Source organism: Rhynchophorus ferrugineus, unplaced genomic scaffold (genome assembly GCF_030347505.1).
Source record: "Rhynchophorus ferrugineus isolate W39M unplaced genomic scaffold, kcgeb_rfMv2 rfM2, whole genome shotgun sequence".
Taxonomy (NCBI): domain Eukaryota; kingdom Metazoa; phylum Arthropoda; class Insecta; order Coleoptera; family Curculionidae; genus Rhynchophorus; species Rhynchophorus ferrugineus.
In genome coordinates, this window is record NW_027472581.1 from 9,301,462 (window position 1) to 9,314,528 (window position 13,067).

The window sequence follows — 13,067 nt, forward strand, 5'->3', positions numbered from 1 at the left end:
ATTTCAGTGATTATATAAAATATTTTTACAAGAAAAAATTTAACCGACTTGAGGAAATAAATAACAAACTCAATAAAATCTAAAATATAATCAAACTTAGACTTTTAACAGAAAAAAGTTTTAAAATATAATATATACATAATAATCGCTGTAATAATTAAATGAAAATCAATTTGATCAGGTCCGTGCCCAAACAGTTATATTAAATTAGATTTAGGTATGATTTTTATTTTAAAATCTTTTTTTATTGTGTTAAAAGTCTAAGTATGATTATTTTTTACATTTCAATGAGATTATTTATTTTTTGAAATCCGTTAATTTTTTTGTAAAAATATTTTATTTATCTCTTTTTAGTGTAATATATTTACTCCAAAACGTACGCAGTTATTTTATTAAGTATTACAATGGATAGAGCAAGTAAAATTACAGACCGTATGAGGAAAATTAGGAATAAAGAAACAATGATTGAAAATAAGGAATGTTTCAGACACTGGGGCCCGCTATCTAGTCTAAGTGATTTGACAAATGCCCCAACCAAACTAGAAAAGAGAAAGTTACTGTTGGGAATCGAACCTCCGACTTCCACGCGTGACCTTAACGTTCTGACTATTACACCATAGAAACAGTTGCTTATCATACTTCTACGACTTCTCACTATGATATAGTTAGTACTTAAAAAGCAAAATTATAGCTTTTATACTTACCACTTTTTCGTCACATCAGTTTTACAATAACATTATACCCAAACATCTGATTATTTTAGATAAAAAATTTGTGAAAACATTGGACGTGCCTTTAAAATTTGGGGTTTTCCCTCAATTTCCCCCTTCCCCTCATCTGACCATAACTTGGTTCCTATGGGATCACCTCGAATGGGCGAACTCTTTCGAATAGAAAAACATTTTGAAAATCGGTCCATAATTGAGCGGGAAATCGGCGAACATACATTTATCCTCCTTTTTTGAAGCCGGTTAAACAAATTACATAATGCAACGTTCTCGTATTTCGCCTTAGTTTGTAATTTATAATTTCTTTACAGTAGGTTCGCAAATTATTAGGGGCAGTAGTTTTTTGCAGTTGTTTGAATAAATAGTGTTGTCTTTAAAGGGTTATTTTTATGTCCAATAGGCACTGATATCACTAGTATTATTTTTGAATAGTGGTAACACAGTTTACAAGCATCAATTGTCAACGATGGGACGTTTCTTCTCATTCGGTCATTGCTCGTTAAAACGTGCGCTTACAATTGTTGCTGTATTGTCTACAGATTATAATTTCCTTATTTTTAACCAATTTGTGTGCCTGAAATCATCAAAACGTAAGTAAAACATTTTGTCTACGACTATATATTTTATTAATGATTCGACGCGATTACCTCAAGTTTTCGATATTTCATGATGGGTAAGAATTTTGGCACGTCTCCAAGATAATATAGAGAGATACAAATGCTGTTACTGCACTCCCCATATTCTCAGAGCAAGATAGCAGCAATTGCTGGAGTTCCAAAGTCTGTCGTCGATTGAATTAAAATTAAATTTGACAATAAAAAGCCCCTTGAGGCAAAATAGCAATGGAATGTATTACTTGCACTCATCGCACCGACAAAAAAATCAGAAATATTTGTCTCGAAAATCTCGAGAATAACAAGTGCATTGTTCATTTGACTATGATAATAAACGGCGAAGGTGTAAAGATTTCGGAGAGGACAATGCGGAGGCTATTGGTTGTGTATAATCTGTCGATACAAATATAGACGAACTAATCTTCAAAATGTTGATAGTCAATAGACCTTCTGTAAGACGACGCCCTGGTGAAAAATTTCTGGTCTATTTCCTTACAGAGTTTTAAACACCTAGTTAAAGTCATGGTGTAATATGCTATCTTAGCCCAAGGCATGGGAGGCCTATACATTGTAAGAAGAACAATGAAACAAGACCAATACAAGCAATTAGTACAAACTCTCTCTACCGTCTCTATACTTATAAATTGCAATTAATTTCTAAGTGTGTTTAGTTTTACAGAAATTTTTAAGCGTATAGATAACCAAGTTATGCTTGTTTAAAACTGGATAATATTACGGGGACTTTTGTTCTTAACAACAGGTTACATCAAAATCATATAAAAAAATATTAATTGTTACTTATTACTTAAACATATTTGTGTCAAGACACCATTACATGAAATAAAATTGTTACACATTTTTGAATATTAGGAAATATATCTAGAAAACTAATTTGGGGACTAGTCTGATGCGCTCAGCTGAATATATTGTTTGGCTTGCTGAAAAGCCAGGCAACTCATAGCAAAACACACTAACTGAACCTTTTTTGCATTATTCTTAGAGATTATTATGAAATTACTGGACTTTTTGCTGCATATACCTTTCATTCAAATGTTTTTATTTTTTAACTAATTTCTTAAGACATGTGGCTGCGTTTGATGGAGCAATGAAACATCTATTAGCTCTTGCTTTTATGCTCATGTATATGCTTATGTATCTAGTAGCTCTTAAGCCTACCGTAGAAAGGGTTTTTAAAATGTGACAGCAATTGAAGAACTACTCCGTGAACATTAAAAAATATCCAGAAATATTCAAAAACTATTTTTGCACAAGAACATAGCGATATAATTTTACGCGCGCAATTTATTAACAAATAACCTAAAAAAGAAATAAATCAATCAACTCAATGGTCATTCAATCATAATCAGATTAATCAATACCTTCTATTTACAGTTTGTAAACTGACAGTAAAGCTTATACTGATATTAAACAGAGTTTAAAGAGGACGGTTTTGTGCGGATACAGAATTTATAACAAAAAATTATTTTTGGTTATCCGAAAGGGCTGAATTGATTATTTACTAAACAAGTGGTAGATATTTCGAACATATAAATCTAAATATATACATGTATAATATATGCATGTATTACAAGAATCACTTTCAAATCACCATCAACATTATGATGCCTTGGTGACAGAAAGACAGGAAAAATTTAGAAAATTATGTGAAACATTTCAATTTATATATACATATTGTACCAATTTTCCTGATGAAATGTCTGCAAGCATCTAAAATATAACAACTAATGAAAGCTAATGATCACCCTGTGATTGAAATTCGGCCATAATGAATAAAGTTAACCATATTTCCCTCATAATAGAGTAAAAGGACTATTTTATTTATATTCCCACAGTATTTAGAAAAACATTAAATAAAACAATAAATGTAATTTATTTTTTACAACTTGAAGATGTATATTAAACGAAAGTATTTACAATCATTATACTAACTATTGATTTTACAAAACTTGGGTCGATAAAGTATACAATCAAAATTATTGATACGAGGTCCAAAGAATAAAATTAATCATTAAACGCCCTAATATCTGCCAATAAATAGTAAAATGTTTACAAATGTACTGTTAATAATTTATATTTTCTTCTATTTGTCCTATGTGTTTCATCTATGTAAATTATGTGTGTTAGTTTCATTTTAACTACTGCATATCTTCATTACCTCATTTATATATTCACATAATGGTTATTTATTACGTATTAATAATATTAGTAATATTTTTTCATATATTTTAAAGTCTCCTTTTACCAACTATAGGTTTTTCTGGACTGGGCCTAAAGTTTAACGTGGGCCCCGAACCACGGTCCTCAGCATTAAGCCTACCGACTGGCGAGTGATCAACTATAGAAATCATACCAGAAGACATCCGGTCTTACCCAGCCCGGTTACTGGCGTGACTGGGATTATCTTCCTTGTCGGATTTTACACTCTTGCCTAGAACATTTACAAATTTTAAACAATCACAAACATACATTTACGACCATGCTCCAGCAGGATTCGAGAGCAAGCAAGAACGAGCAGAAATAGTGACAATATTTATTGAAAATAATCATTTCATTGTTGCCACTCAGCGGACTTTTGATCCACCCTATATTAATATTATTAATATATTAATAACTTATTTTACTAACATAACATTAATATAATAATTAATAAAATACCTAACAGCTATTCCTGGTTGCTTGGTTTGGGCGTTTTTAATTTTTTTTTAAGAATATTTATTTGCAACGCATATTACACAAAAATATTAGGCGAAAAAAATATTAAAACATAAAAATATTAGCTTTAACCGTGGCAAATTTCGCGCCTCCAGGTGTCTCCGTCTTCTTCAAAATGGGAAGCAAAATTTTCGCCGAGCCAATTAATATATATAGTTCATTCAAAGTATTTTAGTAATGCGTCAATATTGCCGCATCAACTCTGAGTTTTAGTTCAGTTTGGCTATGACATACAAGAAAATTCTAATCTAAATAAAATAATTGAACAAAGATATTATCAAATATAATTTATTTTAACACTATAGTATATCTGAGAACTACAGTTAATTATACAGTCACAATAATTTATAGGTTAGAGTTCGAAACCATAGAAAAAATAGAAATTTCACGGTATAGGCGACCTTGGGGAAATGTTTTGTTTAGTTCAATCAACTGTAGCGCTGCGATCGCAAATTGCGATTGGCAGTTTAAATTCCAGGTGCCGCCACTAACATGAAATGTGATTGGTCGATCAAATTGTGTGAAATCAGCATTTTCTATGGGCGTCCATTTTTATGTTTGTTGTTTGTAGGTTATGGTTTTTGTTTAGATCACGAAATTTTCGTTTTACGTTGTGCATATTTTCTGTTTTACATTAATTATTATGGGGTAATAATATAAAAATTGATGACAATACGTCAGTGTAGTAAAAGATGTAGTGAACCGGGGTAAAATTCTACTACAGAAATTAGACATCGTTTCCCAAAGAATGATCTCGCTCCTTTCCAAAAATGGGTTAATCAAGTAAATAGTAGTAAGTTACCTGGATAAACCACAATGCAAATATATCAACGTCATAGTGTTTGTTATGGACATATTAGTGAAAAATTTAGAATTATCCTTCCTTCACGAACAGGTATTTGGGTAAATGCATATCCATTATTGGTTTTATCAGGTACATATAAAATTATCTATCTACTACATGTCTGTTTATATATTGTTTGTTTACAGAAATTCAAAAACTTATGAAGATGTTAGTAGTAATAAAATTCAATTAATCTACCAAGTTGTGCGTATGTTGTCAGTGTGATGTTTCTACATAAAGAAGTCTTACAAGAAGGTAATAATTAATATAACTGGATAATTAGTAGTAATAAATACTACTTTTAATTATAAAATATCCCTAAAATATTTGCAATACTTTAACTTTTTAGAACAATCAGTGTTCAATCATTTTATAGTAGAGGAATTATATATTTAAATTTGATTGCCTTGTTAAGAAAATATTTGTTATGGTGCCATCAATTAAAAATTTAATTGCTACTTTTAGGGGATTTATTAACTTAAAGAAATCTATTTTGTCTAAATTTACAAATAACTACATTTGTTTAACAAATCTTAACCAAGATTGCTTAAAGATTTTTGTTGGATCTATTAGAGGTCATAGAGGTAGAAACAGCATCCTTCCCCTAGTATGTTCGAGAAATTTTTAAAAGGGCTCATCATTTCAATTTTTTCACATTTCATGATTTCATCATTCTCCCGGAGAAAATTGTGAAGAAGATGAACATGTTAGATAACTTATATTCTTTTTTAACGGGAGATCTAGTACCACTTGAGGTTGTTAAATCACCAGTTGAGTCTATATTTTCAGTTTCAGAGAATTTTGCTCTGAGGAAAACAAATGTCTAATATTGTATTTTAGTCTTATTTCAGGCTATTTAACAAAACTTCTGAAAAAGAGACAACATGCAATATTTGTCTATATTCTATATTAAGTAGTTCCACAGATTAAATACTCTAAAATCTAAATATTTTTAAAAAACATAAATTTTTAGTGTTTCGACTGTCCAATCCATAATGATTTTCAAGACAAAATTTTAAGTTATTCTGAGGTTTGATTGTATTTTTGGTTTAATGAAGTTAATGTAATATCAACAGGAAAGGATTTAATGTTTACCTTCAATATATCAAGATAAGTTAGAACTCTAATAGATCCCATAAAATTGATGGCACTAAACATATATGGGAAGGCGTTATAGAATAATTATAGATATTTTAATATTGCCTAGAATAGAGTTCATAATTTTTGCTTTTTGTTTATATATATTTATATTATTTACACTTATGTATATTTGTATAGGATTTTATTTTAATAAATTAATTTTAAAATTTAAATTTGATTTTTATTTAAATACTATTGGCCAATAAATGTGATGTCACAAAATAATCAGGGGAAATGGCAGACCAATCAAAGCAAAGTATTTTCCTTACAGGTTTCTACATAACTATTTTAAACTAACCAATCAAATTCGCGTTGTCAGCGCCACCAATGATTGGACTAAGCGAAACTTTGCCCCACTACTTACCATTGCAGTCGCACACCCCTGTTCGAAACCTCCTAACACTATTCCACTAAAACTGTTTGCATACGCCTGATAAACGGACGACGGCCGGTTGTCGAAACATACGCAAAATTCTTCAAAATATTAATTGTTATTACTACAGATTAAAAACCGACAAACGTTACTTTAGTGCTTTGATTATTTTGATAAATTTTAAGTTTCTCCGTAATATATCATATCATTTCGTTTGAAAATGTCGAAAACAATAGATTGTCAGGGTCACAAATTTAGCGCGTAAAGGGAAAAGGGGGAAATATTTTAAGAATCCCCGAAAAGATGATACAGAAAATCGCTATTTCATAATTTAAACTACCATGGGAACAATTGCCCGACGTGACAGATTATCCTCAATTTCCCGAGGCTAACCCGATGCCAGATGCTGCTTTCGGATACGATGACATCTTGACCCGGACAACATCTTGTACGTGAAAATATCCTCGACATCGCGACAGCAGTTGAACATCACGACGACATCCCATATAACAAATGAGCTTCGTTATTGTAAATATATTTCCGCAAGTTGAATATGACATATTTTCAGACGCAATTTTTTTTTAAGTTAATATAAAAGCATCAGAATATATATTTTTCGGGTATATGAATGCGTGTATCATTTAAATGACGATATATGCCTGTATTTTTTCCGCACTACATACATTTTAAAAACATGTTTATATTTCTTCCAACATAAGAAAACTTGGCGAAAAATATTTCTTTTCGATTGCTTTTTTATTCAATTCTTTCATGCAAACTTTTTTCATTTTCTCTATAAGTAGATTTATTTTCAATATGTAGGTATTTGTTGTTCAATGTTGAAAATTGCATTCGCCTGTCATTTTTTGTTTGACCTTTAATATCCACAAAGTTAGATTGAAAATACAATTTTACATATTATTTTATGAATTATCTAATAAATTATCGACATGTAGTTATAACAGTGAGTACAGTTATTACAAAAGCTGATCTCGTTAATCATTATTACATAGGATATAATTATGAAGTTTACTCCAGAAATTGTAAAAATATGCATTTATTAAAGTATTAATTTTATACACCGTCCAAAAAAATAACCGAAGCACGTCACCAAATTTTATGACGTCAGCAGGGCACCATGCCGACGTACCAAATTTTTCTTTTGATTTACAATATTTGTTGGTTTATAACCTTTAATTATTATCACTAATGTTATGAAGAATTTTGTAGATATTTGGAAATATGGCAGGCCATGGCATCCATTTTGCACTCCTTCAGCCTTTCGAAACCGTATATATGTCATGCAAAAATACACGCAAACTCCTTGTATATAATTTTTCATTTTTTATATTTCAGGTAGGAAAAATTAGCCAATAGGAAAGGCCCATCAAAGTGGCTTTTACACACAAATGAAAACATTGTACTACAAAGCGTAAGTTTTTTTTTAAATATTCTCAGTGGCCTCCTTATTTGAATTTCCCACGCAGAAACTTTAGAGTCATATCTCATATCATCAACTGTGAACTATTGATAAACCACTGAGATATTGACGCAAAATGCGTCATTCTTTTTACTTCTTTAAGAATCCAAAATTTGCCCATTGGGCAGTAAGTATTAATATATACTATAACATGATATGTACAAGATTGTTTCAATAAATGATATCCTGTACAAATTTATAAATTGGTACTTAATTTAATTACCATCATATATTATTTTAAATTGTTCTTTATGTGTTTTAATCAGATCGGATAGTAGTAAAATTTTATTCTGTGCACTTCACTTCCATCGTGCACATTTACACCGGCATCCTTGCTCACACTCGTTATTGTTTCCAGAGATATATCGCGTTGATTTGATATATTACTCGCATAATGTAGGGCGTCAACAATGGTATGTAGCACTTTATTTTTAAATCTCTGAAGAAGAGCTATGATGGATTTTCCAATAGTACCCCATATCTCGATACCGTACGTTAGTATAGGCGTAAGAATTAACTTATAGCTGCACCAATACTTTGTTATATAAGAATAAAATTAGATTTAAACCCTATAAACCGTTACATATCGTTTAGTTTAAGTACAAGTTGCTTACGCTTTTTTGGTATATATTACATCCAAATTAATAGTCAATCCAGATGTATTCCCTAACATTTAATGTTATCTGCGGGAGTTCATTACTTATAATTATTAATATTTGCTGAAGAATCAATGTTACATAAGTAGATTTTGTGTCATTCGACTTTATGTGCCATATTTTATACCGAAAATATTGAGATGATGTTAGAGGTTTCATATGGTTGATGTTGGATCGTCGTAAAATGATAAAATTGCCGTATCATCAGTATATAATGCCACAGCGGTCGTTAAGGTTATTATCTTAAGCTACCAGTTCTGGTATATCCGCTGTATGAAAAAATATGGGGGCAATAGGCCAAGGACACTGACCTGCGGAAGGCCTGAATATACTGGATGGAGTTCTCACAATAAAATATCTATCTGTGTGTCTTATAAATAGTTTGAGATATATTGAGAAATGCAGTCGAGTAATATTTTTTATCGTCTAAGGTTTTATTTATTTGGTTGACCAACCTGTCAACTTACTCTATTTACCGTATTAGTTACGGAAACCAAGTTGATGCTCTGGAATAATATTTCTTCTTTTGTGACTATTGTAGACCTCCTGACATATATTTTATTGAAACACTTGGACATTACAGGTAACAGACTAACAGGGCGGCCTTCTAAGCTACATCTTTGAGTATGTTTTTGACAACCATTGACAGCATAAAATCTCTCGCAGTTTAACAAACATAGAAAAAGTGCGCGCAATGAATCTGACGTTGAAGACCTCTCAACTAAGCTAAGGGTACATCACAATTTATATTCATATGTAGATACAAAACTACTTGAGTATGTTTAGCCGCAATTTGAAAGAGTTTTTATGCCATTTAAAATAATGATAAAATACGAAATCCCAGAGACCAAGGAATAATCAAAACAATGGGTTTCTCCGGGTGATCGTGCACCAAAGAAAGCTAATTTTTGGGTGTCATGCAGCGTTATTTATATCAACTACCTTGGAAAGGCGGATATTAGAACTTTTTGATAAATCTGATACTCTGCTGAATCAAGAGAAACTGTTACTCCATTCAGACAATGCAGGACTACTCACGTTTAGTCTCCATAAGCAAACGCTTAGTTTAAGGACCTTGCGATTACCTGTTGTTAGGAAGAAATAAAGAAATTAGAAAAACACAGGTCTAGATTTGAGTTGAAACTAATTAAAAGAGTCACTAATTGTCCTCGTATACTAGCTCTTTAGTGCCGACATGGTTACCGCAGTGGTCAAGGCGATAGGATGGTCCTACTACTGTTGCTATAGAGGCAGTTTCGAATCCTGCTGGGCTTTGGATGTACTTTATGTTTGTGATTGTAATTGTAGATGTCTTTATAGGCAAAAGTGGAAAATCCGATAAGGAATAAGCATACCAGTCACGCCAGTAACCAAGTTGGTTAAGACCGAATATCTTCTGGTATGGTCTCTAAGTTAATAAGTAGTAAGCTTAATCCCGAGGACCATCGTTCGGAGCCCACATTAAACAGTAGATCCAGTCTAGATAAGCCCTCGTTGGTAAGAAGTAGGCTTTAAAATATATTTAAAAAGTTTAGCCACATTTTGCCTTCACACAAAGTTTCTAACAATTGAGTATACATAATCATGTTACTATCTTAGGAAAAATCAGGAAACGAATTAATTCCAACAACTCATTTTAGATTTATTTTTCTTCGACTTTTCCTAAACAAAAAAGAAACAAACAAACGAAGATCGAAATACAATTAGCGAGCATCGCTAAGGTCATGACGGATTCCTCCATAATATACCCAGACTTATACAAAATCTTTTGTGAGATAAAAAAGTATCCGAAAACATTATTACGTTTTATTTTCCGGGAGCTCTCCGAGAAAACAAATTACCCTCTTAGTGGAGTTTTCCTCGGTCTGAGAACTTCCCACCCCGAAAACCGAGTTAATTTGACTCGAAATAATCAATCAAAAAAACTGCCCTTTATTGTATGACGAAGGAAACAACTTTAAGTTTTTTAAAGTGTTCTCCAGTCGATACTAATTTTACGTTCAGTTCTTCAAAACTTCTGCGAGACGAATGCTTATTACATCGAGAGGGGTTAAAATCCGAGATCACTTTCCTCGTAAGTTTGTCGAAGGGATATACAAGGTAGGGTTTATTTCAGCGAGAAAACTAGCGACCGGATAATGGAGAGCTTTTGAAAAAAATTACTAGTTCAATAGAACTAACTGGTTAGGTCTTAGCGATCTTTATAGCGGTTCTAAATAGATTTTTATAGTAAAAAAAAGTTAATAAATTATTTGTAAATGATATTTTTGTTAACATACAATGCTATATTTTTTTTAAAAATCTGTTGGTACCGCAGGGTTTCGAAGGTTCCTCGTTAAATTTCGCCACAGTTGGTGATTGACCGCAGCTGTCTTGGCTTCAGACAATATCAGTCACCAAATTTTCATATAATTTTAGATTTTCTTGATCCTTATATTTCTTCCATCCTATAGGTCTTTTTGACAGATTTTTGTGACGAAACCTTACTTTTCACTCAACAGACATCTCCCAACCATTGTTATCTGCATCTCCGAATTTGTTGAACAAATTCGCAATGATTGTCACGACGAATTTTTTAGATGAATAGCTTCAATTATGATAGGAAAAATAAAAGAAACTTAAACAATTTGCATTAGGAATAGCACATGAAAACCAGAAACTTACATATATCAGACTGTAACGGTGTCCAAATTAGCTCACCAACTCTGAGAATAAAGAAGTATTTGCAAGTTAACGTTTGATAGACGAGAATTGTAGATAGATTTCATGGATGTAACATTTCCGCTCTTCCACAGGCACCATGTTTCAGAAGCAATATTTGCTGTGTGGCTTGGTGTATTCGGTTTATTATTTCGGCAGTATGTTAGATATCACATTTTTCTCCTGTATTACTGATCCCAAGTACTTAACCTAATACAGGGCCAATGTTAGTTATAAAATATGGAAGGATTTAGAATACCAAGACTATTAATTTGCTTTAAAAACTATGTTATACGTTAGTTCTAAAAATTTTCTTGAGTGTTAGTTCTACCTCCATCCGTGCGAACCAGGTGACGAATGAAGATCAGCTTAGTGTTTCAGAGACCAAATATACCAAATGGATAAAACAGAAAATAGTTTTTTCAATCGAAACATAATTTAATACAATTATTTCATAGAGAATCGTTAGTCTGAAAAGAATTCATAAAAATTCAAAAAATATACAGATATTTGAGAGATGTAGAACATACGTCCATACATTGTTGGATAATATAGAATTTAAGTGGTGTACAGATAACCCACGAAGAGGTTTACTCGAATTTCCAGAGATTATTTATTTAAATGGGACATGAATATTTCAGAATCGTACATTGGGCTGCCATGGCAAGATGATAATAAATATAGTATAAAGACAACAAAAGTTAAGATGGAAAAAGGTAAACGTTGGAATAACTATCGATTAGGTTTTGTTAGTCATAACATTTATTCATTGCAGACATATAGTTCTTCATGCTGGAAACAGCAATCGTCCAATTATTCCTGGTGCAGAATTTATGTTTCTCTACGTTCAAGAGTTACTACCATGAAGAAATGAACCATAACTTGTCTTTCCAGTAGTTTGAAAATCAGCTTTTAAAGAACTTGGAGGAACCACCAGTTATTGTCATATAGTATTAAATATATATATATATATATATATATATATATATATATATATATATATATATATATAGTACACTGGTGGAGAAAACCCCAACAAGTTCATCAACAAAGGCTGCAATTAAGGAATGGCTTAAAGTACATAAAATAAGTTTCGAGGAAATTATGTTAAAGAATGAAATATTTCAAATTGTTACTCTGTAAATATAAATAAACATTAAATTGCATTTTATGTAATGTACTTTATTAGAAATGAGCCTGAGAAAAGATACACTGTAGATCAGACTACTGAATGTTATGACCACAGAGTATTACGTCTTCTTCACTAGCACTGCATTTTTAATCCAGTTGAGTTGATACGGGGTATTGAAAAAATTATTACAATAGATATTCAGGTCGAGGAGGATATTCAAATCAGATTTGTTTAGGTTAATGTAAAGAGGCATTGTTGAAAATAGCACCTTCGATTGGTAGAATATTGAGCAAGTTTTTGATAGATTGGAAATAAACAGCTTAGTTATTCACTTGATTAGAGTTTCTGAAAGTGACAGTGATTGAATAAAACCTTATGAATTTTGATTTATGATTCAATACTGACGATTACCAAGACAAGGTGATGAAAGAGGAAACCACTAAAGTTCAGTATACACTTAATATACTTTAGTTGTTGGGAGTTGTATTATAGAGTGTGAAAGTTTTTTTTGGAAGTTTGTTTAACATGTATCACGAGATAAATAACACTAACTGTTTTGCAGATTAAATATAGTTTTAACAATAAAGGTGTATATAGATAGTAACAGGACAAACTAAATAGAAATATAGTAATATTATAATAATTTTGCAAGGATACATTGCGTGTG

General features: G+C 31.4%; 1 long non-coding RNA gene across 1 annotated transcript; it reads left to right on the top strand.

Moving 5' to 3' along the window:
* Positions 1-4,477: 4,477 nt before the first annotated feature.
* On the top strand, positions 4,478-5,479 carry LOC143189896 (uncharacterized). Its single transcript, XR_013004103.1, has 2 exons — positions 4,478-5,009; positions 5,066-5,479. It is a non-coding gene; the product is annotated as an uncharacterized LOC143189896 (long non-coding RNA).
* The last annotated feature ends 7,588 nt before the right edge of the window (positions 5,480-13,067 follow it).